The sequence below is a fragment of the Rhinopithecus bieti genome, unplaced genomic scaffold (assembly GCF_001698545.2).
Source record: "Rhinopithecus bieti isolate Rb0 unplaced genomic scaffold, ASM169854v2 scaffold_46235, whole genome shotgun sequence".
Lineage (NCBI taxonomy): Eukaryota > Metazoa > Chordata > Mammalia > Primates > Cercopithecidae > Rhinopithecus > Rhinopithecus bieti.
Window position 1 is genome coordinate 1382829 of NW_016819762.1, and position 11379 is coordinate 1394207.

General features: G+C 42.1%; 1 protein-coding gene and 1 long non-coding RNA gene across 4 annotated transcripts in view; one reads left to right on the forward strand and one right to left on the reverse strand.

The window, feature by feature from the left end:
• The window catches only part of CLDN10 (claudin 10), a 130892-nt gene that overhangs the window by 72057 nt on the left and 47456 nt on the right, over window positions 1-11379 (reverse strand). The window lies entirely within an intron of this gene.
• Window positions 1-11379, forward strand: part of LOC108519927 (uncharacterized) — a 54370-nt gene that overhangs the window by 25747 nt on the left and 17244 nt on the right. The window contains exon 3 of the long non-coding RNA XR_001882764.1: window positions 10189-10257. This is a non-coding gene — a long non-coding RNA (uncharacterized LOC108519927). The remainder of the gene's footprint in view (window positions 1-10188; window positions 10258-11379) is intronic.

Below are 11379 nucleotides of genomic sequence, written 5' to 3' on the forward strand. Positions count from 1 at the left end.
AGAGAATATACATATTTTAGATAATTATATATATATTATATATATATATACACACACACACTTAAGCCATAAAAACAATTCAAACGAGGATATAGAAAAGACTATGGTAAGACAAATGAGCAAAGGCTTAATAAATAAATGTTCAAAAATCAATTCTATGTAAAGATAAGATCTTTACCCTTGAAACATTTACCATTAACCTGGGAAAACAGAAAACAAACAGTCTCTAATTTGACGCTAGCACAAAGAACTAGAGTCCTTGTGCAAAATACAAAGATCTTCTGGAACTGTCAAAGGAAGGAATGAATTCATAAACATTAAAGTGTACTCAAAGGGGTCAGGACAAGCACAGGCTTCTCAAAGGAGGTGAGTGCTCTTTAGGTGGGAAGATGGTGACCATGTGGATAGAGGGAGAAGTGTAAGATTGGCCTAAGCAAAACTCAAAGCAGAAATGTCTAGATTTTCTCCCCCGTCAAATGTTCTTCACTGGAAGCCAGACTCTCCATATCATTCCAGGGTTTCCCTCTGGGGAAAGGGAAGGAACACCACCACATTAAATGTGACTCATCTCAGTCTCAGAAGTGGTGGTGTACTGGAACCTGCTTGCAAAAGCTCAAGAGAGCTTTCCCGTTGCCAATTTGGGGAAGTGAATGACAACACGTTGGTAGTTTTGGTAGTTTAGAATCAGCCAAGGTGGGAGTATTTACACCACAGAAAACGACAAATGCTACAAATCAGCCCCCCATGCCCATCCTACCCACCAGCACATCTGGAAGCTGTGCATTTTACAGTCAGGGAGCTATGGTGGCAGCTGTGTGAGAGGAAGAGAAAGGAGATCTCTGGGAGTGGGCCAGAAGAAACGAGTAAGGAGTCGGAGGTAGAGACAAAGCCAATGGTGGCAGGAAACCACCAATGACCATCAAGAAGAGCGAGTGAGTCACCCACGAATTCATGGGAAAGAGATGAGTCCAGAAGGGACTGGAATCGTCGGGAAAAGCAGAGTTGCTTAGTGCTCTTACTATATGAGTGCTGACTTAAGATGTTAAAAGTCTGCTTATATTTGGTCCGACACCTAACATCTTTATGACGCTAAAATTATTGTTGCTTTGCTATGTCACCAGTCATTTGTTTCTCTGTTCATTGGAGCAGATCCAAAACAATTCTTTAATGAATTTTGGCACTGCCTGCAGGTACTGCTGCCACTCACCTCTGAATTAAGGAACCTCGGGGTGATCTCTTTCTGTTCAGTTTTCCTCGATGTCAGACCTGCCCCCCAGCCAATTTCCTGTTAAAGTGCATAGGTCCGGCCGGGCGCGGTGGCTCACGCCTGTAATCCCAGCACTTTGGGAGGCCGAGGCGGGCGGATCACGAGGTCAGGAGTTCGACATCAGCCTGGCCAACATGGTGAAACCCCATCTCTACTAAAAATACAAAAATTAGCTGGGCGTGGTGGCAGGCACCTGTAATCCCAGCTACTCGGGAGGCTGAGGCAAGAGAATCACTTGAACCTGAGAGGCAGAGGTTGCGGTGAGCCGAGATTGCACCATTGCACTCCAGCCTGGACGACAGAGCAAGACTCCATCTCAAAAAAGAAAAAGAAAGAAGGGAAAGGGTCTTGGCACAAGCCAAATTACAAATGTGTCTATTTTAGGTTTATTCAAGCATTAGTCCTCACTTTGTAAACATCTGCTTTGCCCACTGTCTCCTTAGTTCATTTTACCTGTTATGGCAGTGATCTGACAACGATGAGAGCTTTGAGTTGTATTTGCTTCACTGTCTGCCAACAACCACCTTGGAGCCAAAAATACCCTTCAGATGAGCCACAAAGGGACTTGGCCTGGGCTGAAACCAAAATCAACTTCCAAAGACCATAGTACTTATATGAATGAGAGCTCACAGCTGCGCACTAAAGAAAGTGAGTCAGCCAACAACCTTAAGTCCCCGCGTGCCCATTGTAAGACATCCCTGGAATGTGGCTCTCTGCATTTGAGCAATGGGAAAACAATGGGGCTACAACAATACCTGCCTTTAAAAATGAGTGGGTTCTGCTAAATTTCCAGAGAGAGAACCAGAAGATCTGATTTTATGTTTTTAGTTAGGAAATTCCTTGTTTTCTCCCTGTGGACCCTGAGAACGCGATACCATCCTATCACATGGGCTTGCAGTCTCAACATAGTGTTAGAATTATCCCAAGGAACACACCTTTTCATGGAAATTAAGAGTGAATACAGAAACACGTATTTGCCTTTGAAAATACCCAAGTTTCTCTACTGGCAAAAAATATTCCTTTGATCCATTTGTGAATTTTGGCTATTACCCTAATTTCCTGCTACCTTCAACAGATACAATGTTCTTGAGTTGGGGGAAGAGTAGGGTTAAAACTCAAGGTAAATGTCACCACCTTTAATCTGACATCTCCTTCTACTTCTTCAAATTAGTGAGAATTTTCAATGTAATAATCAACAGTGATTTTATGCAGATAACCAAAATGGATGCTTTTAAAAAATATGCAAAACTGGCCAGTGTGATGGCTCACACCATAATCCCAGCACTGTGGGAGGCTGAGGTGGGAAGCTCACTTGAGCTCAGGAGTTTGAGACCATCCTGGGCAACATAGTGAGATCTTATCCCTACAGAAAGGAAAAATAAAAATTTTAAAAAATATTTAAAAATTGCCGGGTGTGGTGGCTCACGCCTGTAATCCCAGCACTTTGGGAGGCCAAGGCAGGCAGATCACCTGAGGTCAGGAGTTCTAGACCAGCCTGACCAACATGGTGAAACCCCATCTCTACTAAAAATACGAAAATTAGCTGGGCATGGTGGCATGCGCCTGTAATCCCAGCTACTCAGGAGGCTGAGGCAGGAGAATCACTTGAACCCGGGAGGCGGAGGTTGCAGTGAGCTGAGATTGGGTCACTGCACTCCAGCCTGGGTGACAGAGTGAGATTCTATCTCAAAATAAATAAATAAATAAAATAAAATAATAAGAATATGTAAATGTCATCTCATATTTTAGTAAATGTGATTAATGTTTCTTGCAGAGGACTTAATGTTTCTTGCAGAAGTAAAAAATGTAGGCAGACAGAAGAGAATATTCCTGTTTTCCTGTCCATAAATATGCCCATATATGGTCTTCCATAACTTACACTGTTCACCTCACTTTAGTCCTCTTTCTGATTTAATTGTCATACTTCTTCAGTAATGATATTTGCTTGTTTGGCTGGCTTTATTGACAATCTCTACTTCAAACTCTTTTCAATGTCCAAATCCAAGAAATATTTTAAGGTGTGCATTTTCCTATAATTCCATGTAGTACCCATGACTACTCATTTTTATGTCAATATTTAAAGTTCTGATAAAATACATGTAACATAAAATGTACTATTTTAACAATTTTTAAGTGTACAGTTCAGTAGTGTTAAGTATATTCACATTGTTGTGCAACCAGTCTCCAGAACGCTTTTCAACTTGCAAAACTGAAACTCTGTACCGTTAACAATAGCCCACCATTTCTGCCTCCCTCTTTTCCCTAGCAACCACCATTTTACTTTGTGTCACTATAATTTTGACTAAGTGCCTTATATTAGTAGAATTACACAGCATTTTTTTTGTGATTGGCTTATTTCATTTAGCATAATGCCCTTAAGATTCATGTATGTTGTAGCTTGAGTCAGAACTTTCATCCTTTATAAGGCTGAATAATATTCCATCGTTAAGTATATACCACATTTTGCTTATCCATTCATCCATCCATGGACTCTCGGGTTTCTTTCACGTTTCAGGTTTTGTAAACAGTGCTGCTATAAACATGGGTGTACAAATATCTCTTTGAGACCTTGCTTTCCATTCTTTTGAGTATTTAACCAGAAGTGGAATTTCTAGATCATATAGTAGTTCTATTTTTAATTTTTTGAGGAACCTATGGACAGCCCTTGATGTAACATCCTTCCCTTTGGTTTTATTCAAAAATGCATTCTTTTGAATATTGTACCTGTATTTTTTTCAATACTTCTTAACCCTCAATAATAGCCACTTTCCATGGTTTAGCATTTGACCCTCTAATGTTTTTTTCTTTACATTTTCTCCTTTGGTAAACACATTCACTCTTGTGGCTTTTATTAATATTATCATCTCTATGAAAATCTACAGATTCACCTCTGGCTTCTGTCTTGAGATCAAAATATTTATCTATATATTAAATATCTTCAATGGGCAAATATCCAAAATATAGACCCAAGACAGACTCCATCTGTGAATCCATTTCTCTTCACCCTACACAGGAAGCATTTGAGCAAATTTAACCCTCCCACAAGATAGAGTGAACCAACAGTTAGAAGATGGTATGTTTGGGTGGGCACTGCGAACCTGTTGAGACTTTGAGTTTTACTCCCATCCCTTTCATTCATCCATACAAATATGTCCATCAGAAGAGATAGATGCTCCAGAAACAGGACATCTTTGCTGAAGACCTCTTTTACTGAGTGAGCATAATGCATCGAGAGACTGCACATCCCTCTCACTTAAAACATGCTCCCGGTTGGGCAAAGTGGCTCATGCCTGTAGTCCCAGCACTTTGGGAGGCCGAGGCAGGCAGATCTCTTGAGGTCAGGGGTTCAAGACCAGCCTGGACAACATGGTGAAACCCCATCTCTACTAAAACATACAAGAATTAACTGGGTATGGTGGCGGGCACCTGCTACTGCACTCTAGCTTGGCTGACAGAGTGAGACTCTGTCTCAAAAAACAAACAAAACAAAGCAAAACACAACAACAACAAAAAACATGCTCCCAAGCTGCTCCTCACCATAAACCTCCTGGCAACAGTTGAAGCAGGGAAAACTTTCTAGAGAAGGAGTGACTAGGCTGACTCACAGTTTTGTATAGCCACTCCCTAGGGCTTCTCAGACATTTGAGAGGTGGGAAATCACAAGTAAAGCCAGACTTCCTGTAATTAAGCAGGTGAGAAGACAAAAAAATCAATATTTGAGGTATTACTGCAATTATGATCTCATTTGCACTCCCAGACAGGTGATTTCTTTTCTAGATGAATTGTAGACTATATGCCCAAGTCAGGAACCTGGGAGTTGAGCTAAACTTCTTTTTTCTCAGCTTTAAAATCTAACAAGTTTCCAAGTGAATCTATCCTTTTTAACATGTGCAGAAGTAAAATACTATAGCTTAAAGGATTGGGTTGGGGGGGACAGTGGTGGTGGTTATAAATGAAACACAACTATTGCAAAATTCTTATATTAGATGATATGAATTCAAAGTAGACCCTGACAAGTTAAGGGTGTATATTGTAATCCCTAGAACAACTATTTTAAAATGCCAAGAAGTAGAGCTAAAAGATCAATAAAGGAGATAGAATGAAATATTAATAATTATTCAATTAACAGAGAAGATAGAAAAGAAGAACAAAAAGCAGTTGAAACAAATAGAAGCCCCCCACCAGCAGGATGCAGACTTGAACCCAACCATATCAGTGATTACATAAAATGTAAATGGACCACCAAACATTTCAAATAAAGACAGAGATTATTAAACTAGATTTTTTAAAAGATAAAAATAGGCAAGACACAATTATATGCTGTTTATAGAAAATGCACTTTCAATATAAAGAAACAGGCAAGTTAAAAGTAGAAATATGGAAAAAGATGTCCATGTCCATGCAAACACTAATCACAAGAAGCCTGAGGTAGCTGTATTGACTTCAGACAATGAAGACATCAAGACAAGAAGAATTACTAAAAATGATGAGAGTCATTTCATAATGATAAAAAGGTCAGTTTACAATAAGACCAAGAAAAGTTGGGCATGGTGGCACACACCTGTAGTCCCAGCTACTTGGGAGGCCGAGGCAGGAAGGTCACTTGTGCCCAGGAAGTCAAAGCTGCAGTGAGCTACGATCGCACCACTGCAATCCAGCCTGAAAGAGTGAGATCCCTATCTCTAAAAACAAAAAAATGGGCTGGATGTAGTGGCTCACGCCTGTAATCCCAGCACTTTGGGAGGCCAAGGCGGGTGGATCAGTTGAAGTCAGGAGTTTGAGACCAGCCTGACCCACATGGTGAACCCCTGTCTCCACTAAAAATACAAAAATTAGCCAGGCATGGTGGCATGTACCTGTAATCCCAGGTACTTGGGAGGCTGAGGCAGGACAATTATTTGAACCCAGGAGATGGAGGTTGCAGTGGCTGAGATCATGCCACTGCACTCCAGCCTGGGTGACAGAGTGAGACTCTGTAAAGAAAAAAAAAAAAAAAAAAAAAAAAAAAGAAAGAAAAGAAAGAAAAACTAAGAATTAAAAAAATTATATTTTTAAAGACCTAAATAATCTGCCCTCAGTGGTATCCCTTACGTGCCACGTCTTCTCTGCTTCTTTCACTCCTTTTGCTCAGTTCCATTTTCTTGGTTTCCCAGGAGACTGGTGTCACTTTTCCATTCAAATCCATCCCAGCAACAAGTTTATTTTAAAACGAAAATGAGGTCACTTCTCTAATTAAAACCTTTAATGGTTTCTGGTGGTTAGCTGGATAAAGTTTAAATCCCTTCCTTAGCTTCTTATTGGTGCCTCAAAGGCTTGCCCCAACCCACCTCTCCAGCTTTGTCATTCACTGATCATCACTCATGCCAGACCTCACTCACAGCAATTGCTTCTTATTCCTCAGCAAGCAGTGCTTCTTTCTGTACATCCTTCCTCCACTTGCCAGAGACCTCCTCCCTTACCTTCCTCCACACATTCCTGAAACATCCTTCTGTACTCAGTTACAAGCTGTGCATAAACTGGCCTCTCCCATCCTCCCACTCCACCCTCACTCTACTCCAACACTGGCCTCAAATGTAGCGAGTTGGTTCCCATTTGAGGCTCACTCTTGGCATTTGCTATTCCCTCTGCAAGGTGCACTCTCCTTCCTGGATCATTGCATGGCGACTAACCCCTTTGAGCCATTGACGTCTCGGGCCAAATATGTACTTCCCAGAGATGCTTTCCCTAACTTCCCATTCTTATGCAGACCTCGCCTCACTCACTTGCATCATGCTGTTTTACTGACCTCACATCTCTCAGCCTTATTTATCTGTTTAGTGTCTACATTATCTGTTAGAGTCTACATTCAATAGAATGTAGACTCTACGGAATGCAGACTCTACGAGAATGGGGAGCTTTGGGGCTTTATTCAAGGATATATTATCAAATTTTAGAACAGTGTCTGGCACGTAGTAGGCAGTCAGTAAGTATTTGTGGACTACAGGAATGGTAGGTGGGTGGGAACATTTAGTATAGAGCAAGCTTGTCCAGCCCTTGGCCTATGGGCTGCCTGTGGGCCAAGGACGGCTTTGAATGAGGCTCAACACAAATTCGTAAACTTTCTTAAAACATTATGAAATTTTCTTGCAATTTTTTTTTTCTTCGTGCTCATCAGTTATCATTAGTGTTAGTGTATTTTATGTGTGGCCCAAGACAATTCTTCCAATGTGGACCAGAGAAGCCAAAAAGATCGGACACCCTTGATATAAAGGAACTTTTTTCTAATGCTAAATCCCTTCCCAACGTGTCAGGCTTGCTTTGTCAGTGCCTGGGTCAGTGTCGGAGCTCCCGCTGCTGATTCCATTTATTACCCCCTTAGGCAGTTTCCCTCCCAGACTCTCAGGCCTTCCTGGGAACCCTCCACCTCCAGGGGTAACAGGGCTGGTCAGGTACGGATTACTCAGTCTACCCCAGCGCCTGTCTATCTGCCTGTCAGCATGCAGATCCAAATCACTTAGTCCTGTCTATTTTCTTTTCTTTTTTTTTGAGATGGAGTTTCACTCTTGTCACCCAGGCTGGCGTGCAGTGGCATGATCTTGGCTCACTGCAACCTCTGCCTCCCGGGTTCAAGTGATTCTCCGGCTTCAGCCTCCCAAGTAGCTGCAATTACAGGCGCTTGCCACCATGCGCAGTTAGTTTTTGTATTTTTAGTAGAGACGAGGTTTCACCAGGTTGGCCAGGGTGGTCTAGAACTCCTGACCTCAGGTGATTCACCTGCCTCAGCCTTTCAAAGTGCTGGGATTACAGACGTAAGCCACCGCGCCTGGCCAGTCCTGTCTATTTTCAATGCTGGCTAATCAGAGAAGGGTGTTTAATAATTGCTGCCAATCATGATTTATAAGACCCTTTTAAACACAACTCCATGCATTTTCGTGGACTTTTAAAAATGTATTCCTGGCATGGACAGATTAATGGATAAACAAGATGTGGTCTATCCATACGATAGAATGTTATTCAGCCTTAAAAAGCAAGGAAGTTCTGACTCATGCTACAACATGGATGAAACTTGAAGACATTATGCCAAGTGAAAAGCTAGTCACAAAAGGACAATTTCTGTATGATTCCACTTATATGAGATATCAAGAGTCATCAAATTCATAGAGACAGAAAATAGAACGATGGTTGCCTGGGAGTGGCAGAGGCAGAAATGGGTTCTTTAATGGTTTGAGAGTTTCAGTTTTGCAAGATAAAAAAGTTCTGGAAATTGCTTGTGCAACAGTGTGAACATACTTAACACTATTGAGCTGTACACTCAAAAGTGGTGAACGTGGTAAAGTTTATGTTGTGCATATTTTAATTTTATCACAATTTAAAAATTATAAAGGAGAAGAATAGGTTGGGCATGATGGCTCATGCTTTTAATCCCAGCATTTTCAGAGGCTGAGATTGGTGGATCACTTGAGGCCAGGAGTTTGAGACCAGCCTGGCCAACATGGCGAAACCCCATCTCTAGTAAAAATACAAAAATCAGCCAGGTGTGGTGGCATGTGCCTGTAGTCCCAGCTACTCGGGAGGCTGAGGTGGGAGGATTACTTCAGCCCAGGAGGTTGAGGCTGTACTGAGCTGTGATGGCACCACTGCACTCCAGCCTGGGCAACAGAGCAATCCCTGTCTCAAAAAAAGGAAAAAGAAAAAGAGTGTATTGCCCATAGAATATTTTGCCCATAGACATACTGTGTATGTAGTTGCACTGGAAACTGAAATTCTCTTTGGAATGTTTCCTACTGTGATGCTGCTGGAGGATGATCTAAAGGAACGAGGATCTGGAGTTTTGCGTTGTGGATCCCAGGAGGATTTAATGAAACAGTAGTGAGAAGGCAGGATAGTCATGCTGGGAGATGAGGGCTGCCAGGGGGCTCAAGGAGGTGCTTTCCTCAGGTCACACACTGACCTTCAGATTTCCTCTCAGGAAAAGCCTGATACGTAACTCTGAAAGCTCCTAGGATCTGTTAGCCAAGAATCTGTGTTTTAATTTTATTACATCTAGAAATTAATAGACTATAAACATTTTCCCTTGGTTTGCTTATTTAAATCATCTTGTATTGTTTCTCTTTTGTTGTATTTTATTTTAAAGAAAATGTTCATTTAAGTTTATCATCTCAATGTCCTAAACCTTTAAATTCAACATCATTTTGCTTTTCCCAAGATGTCCCTTTTCTTCTCTTCTTTGATTTTTTTTTTTCCAGAATTCTCCTTTCTAGTATTCAGTGGCCTGTTTCCTTTTGAGAGAAAAATGTTTGGCAACTTACTGTTTGGCTGCAAAAGTGCTGAACAGGTTTTAAACACTTGGATTTCCCAGCTGGCCCTAATCCTTTGCCTGTTACATAAAGGGACCCCTTAAGCCCCTGAAATTGCAGGGGACATTTGTGTTGAAGTTCACTATTCTATTTGGTGAGGTAGACATGGATGTGAAATTGCAATGCACATTCAAAGATGACACTACCATGAGTTCAAATCTATCTGCACAAAGCCCGGGGGACAGGCAGGCCTGCCTCCCTCCTTGTGTGGCTGGTCCGTCCTTTGCAGAATCACAGCTCTGCTTCCTGTCAGGGCTGTGACGGTTGGCACAGTGTCTTGGCACTGAGCTCAGTGGCCCCTTCTCCCTTAAGCCCAGCCACACTGCTTCTGATTCCTGGCTCACGCTTGCCATGGCTTCTCTTGTGATTTCCTTTCAATGCTACATTGCCCTCTAAGAGCCTAAAATAGAGGATTGACTGTGATCCTTTCATAGAATTCAATATTCAGCCCCAATAGAAATTAAATATTGCCAGATAATATTCACTATTAATGTTTATTAATAACCAATACAATAGATTATTTAATTATAGTTAATTATTGATACTAACATTTCATGATTATAGCTGACTTTTTTTTTTTTTTAGTGCTTCCTTTGTGTGTGGCCCCGTATTGCCCTGTATAGAAGCATTTCATCTTCACAACAACTCTGTGAGGTAGGTACTATTATCCTCATTTTCCAGCTGGAAAACAGGCCTGGGGAGATTGAGAAACTTACCCAAGTCCCACAGCCAGGGAGTGGTGGAGCTAGGAATGAGTTCAGGTTGTCTGTTTTCAGACCCGGAGCCTGCACTGGAGTTTGTGTGTCCCTAGGTGCATTCCACAGAACCCAGTAGCAGATGGTGCAATGAGGAAAACAAAAGGAGTGTCATGTACAGGAGGCTTGGGTACCACTCAAATATGTTGAAGCTGTAACCCCCAATGTGATCCATTTGGAGGTGGAGTCTTCAGGAAATAATTAGGTTTACCTGAGGTCATGAGGGTGGGGCCCCTGTGGTGGGATTAGTGCCCTTATAAGAAGAGGAAGAGACAAGAGCTGTGTTACCCTCCAGAACATGAGCACACAGTGAGATGGCAGCCGTCTGCAGGCCAGGAGGAGGGCCCTCTCCAGGAACTCAATCTGCCAGCCCTTGACTGTGGACTTCACAGCCTCCAGAGCCATGAGAAGTAAATGTCTGTTGTTTGAGCCACCCAGTCTATGTTATTTTGTAATTGCAGCCTGAGCACAGTAAGACAAGGGGTAGTGCTTTTTAATCAAATCAATTTTGAAAATGTCCCATACAGTACTATCTTCCTATCTTAAAGGACCAATGATGCCTATTGAAATCAAAGACTCTGAAAAGTCCTGCAATAAAGGAAGCTATTTAAATTTGTTTAAACAATTGCTTCTCAAACTTTTTGACTATGGAACATCTCCCCACTTATGAATATCTCAAAGAACACACTGGGAAGGTACTACTGGAAGTGAAGCATATGCCTCAGACGTGAATGTGTGCTTATTTTCCAGGTGGGATGAACTGCCCAATGAAGCCATAAAGTGGTAGAGGCAAGGGTTTGGTAGCTGAAAAGAGGAGAGAAGAATGCAGACAGAGCCTGAAAAAGGGCAGGGGGCCGCATCCAACAGGTGGGAAGTGCCATTGCAGGGAAAAGAGCCCAGATACTCGGCCAGGGGCGGTGGCTCAAGCCTGTAATCCCAGCACTTTGGGAGGCCGAGACGGGCAGATCACGAGGTCAGGAGATCGAGACCATCGTGGCGAACACAGTGAAACCCTGTCTCT